The 2,532-nt window shown below is 43.5% G+C and overlaps 1 non-coding gene across 1 annotated transcript; it reads left to right on the top strand.

The window, feature by feature from the left end:
* Positions 1-220: 220 nt before the first annotated feature.
* Positions 221-327, top strand: LOC118486198. The gene has a single exon (XR_004878053.1). It is a non-coding gene; the product is annotated as a small nucleolar RNA R71 (small nucleolar RNA).
* Positions 328-2,532: the final 2,205 nt, after the last annotated feature.

A 2,532-nucleotide genomic window follows, 5' to 3' on the forward strand; every position in this document is an offset into this window, starting at 1 on the left:
TAAAGAGGTGCTTTCGTCTACCTTATGGGCGCCCGGGGCGATAGTTTTATTTCCCCGGGGAGTGTGCCACTGAAAATTGGTTTGAGCAATTTCCTCAATCTGATTATATATTTCGTGTGGGCGTCGATTACCTAAAAGTCCCCCGGAGCTAGAATCAAGTGTCTGCCTAGTATGTGGCAACAACCCATTGTAGAAAGTGGATACTTGTTGCCATATTGCGAGGCCGTGATGGGGACACTTGCGTAATAGCTCCTTGAACCTTTCCCAAGTTTCATATAAGGATTCCCCGTCCTCTTGTGAGTATGTGTTAATTTCAGCCATCAATTTAGCAGTTTTAGAAGGAGGGAAATACTTATATAGAAATTTTTGGGCTAGTTCATCCCAGGTGTTTACCGATCCAGCTGGGAGGGTGTTGAGCCAAGCTTTCGCTCGGTCTTTTAGTGAGAATGGAAACATACGAAGGCGGATGGCGTCGTTTGATGCTCCATTGATCCGAAATGTATCACATATTTCTAAGAAATTAGTTATATGGAGATGGGGATCCTCGTCCGCGAGCCCGTGAAAGGTCGCGGAGTTTTGGAGCATTTGTATCAAGTGCGGTCGAAGTTCGAAGTTATTGGCTTCGACATTCGGGGCATTGATAGCGGCGCCGAGATTACCTACGGTGGGCCGTAAGTAATCCATGAGGGTACGCTGGTCCGCCATTGGGGGTGGATCACCCGAAACCTTCTCTTGGTTTTTGGCTTTTAACCTTTTTCTGAGAAAGCGTTCGGGTTCTTCTAATGGTTCCTTTATGTCTTTATTGGAACTGGAGCTCATACACTACGCGAGGTTGGCGTCGGGTTCCAAGTCCTGTAATAAAAACAGAAAAGAATGTTGGTCAGAAGGTTCACCACGGCCCCGTGTCGAGCGAACACGGCCCCGTGGTCGGAGTTACAGTGGTTGTTTTTCAGATCCCAGTTACTGGAAGTTGGACACGGCCCCGTGTTGCACCGACACGGCCCCGTGGTCAGCCTTCTGTTAACTTGAAAAACAAAAACTGCCAGTAACGTTGCTGAGCACGGCCCGTGTCCGACCAGGCACGGCCCCGTGCTGAGCTCTGCAGAAGCTGAAAAATCTAAAAAAAAAAATCCTAAAAATTAAAGAAAAATAAAAAGATGATTAGGCCGTTGATTCCTAACTTTCTTAAAATCCTTGTGTCCCCGGCAGCGGCGCCAAAAACTTGATGCGTGTCGGTGTGTATATATTTTAGATGTATAATTAAGCCCTTTTTACACTTTTAGCCAAGTTTTAAATTTATAAAACACGATATTTACTAACACTAAACACACATATGGGCAAGTGCACCCATCGTAGACGTAGTATAGTGTTGGTAAGATACCGAGGTCGTCCAAGGACACAAGAGCTTTTAATACCGGTTTATCCTCAACGTCTAACCAAATCAAAAAGTTAGAAAAATGTTTTAAACTAAGAAAAATAAAAACTAACTAAATGCTGAAAAATAAAATAAAATAAAAACAGATAGACAAGATGAATCACTTGGATCCGACACGTGTATTAGTATAACCTTTGATTATTTTCGCACTTTTGCACTTGTTTAAGAGATTATCTTAGTTATTGTAGTAGGCCCCTCTTTTGAAGGCGACGTTACCCTCAACCCAGTAGTTTGAGTCAGCAAGGATACAATCCTAAAGGGTCGGATTATTGAAAGATAATGAATTAAGTTATTAATGCAAATTATGGTAGGCCCCGCTTTTGGCGGTGACGTTACCCTCGGCTAAGTAGTCTGAGTCAGCAGGGATACAGTCCTAAATAGCCGGGTTATAGTATTAATAGTAGTTAGCTTATGAGGGGGTCAAAGAGTTTGGATCCCCGCCATCCAATACCTATGGGCATTGAAGGAGATCCTACTAAATTTGACCCAGGTCCCAAGCAGGACCTCTAAACGCTGAACAAGGGCAAGACCCTTACCAAACCGTTCCCTTAACCCCCGACCAGGTAGCCAACATACCTCCATATAGACCGTGGAGATATGAATGGTGAAAATCTTTTATTTTATATAGACAGTAAAATAACGCCAAGACACCACGGACAAACGATAAGGAAAGATCACCTTCAACATAAGTAACTAGTTATTAAAGTCATTAATACAAAACCAAATAAAAAGTGCAAAAGATTAAAAATAAAAAGTATTATACTAAACACTTGTCTTCACCAAGTGATGTAAGAGACTTAGGCAAACATGGCCTTGATTGTCAAGAACTCTTACGATCAATCTTGGATCCCGAGACGACTCACACACTCTACGATGGACAATGGATGATGGTGGTGGATGATGGTGTTATGGTGGTGGTGGGTGGTGGATGAAGTGTGAGAGAGGTGGTGTGCCAAGGGATGAGAGAGAATGAAACCAAGCTCCTCTATTTATAGGCTGAACAGAACGCTGGACACGGCCCCGTGTCCGCTGGACACGGCCCCGTGCCCGTCTGACATTCTCTCTCTTCATTAATTGTAATTGCGAATTACAATTAA

Source organism: Helianthus annuus, chromosome 13 (assembly GCF_002127325.2).
Source record: "Helianthus annuus cultivar XRQ/B chromosome 13, HanXRQr2.0-SUNRISE, whole genome shotgun sequence".
Classification (NCBI taxonomy): domain Eukaryota; kingdom Viridiplantae; phylum Streptophyta; class Magnoliopsida; order Asterales; family Asteraceae; genus Helianthus; species Helianthus annuus.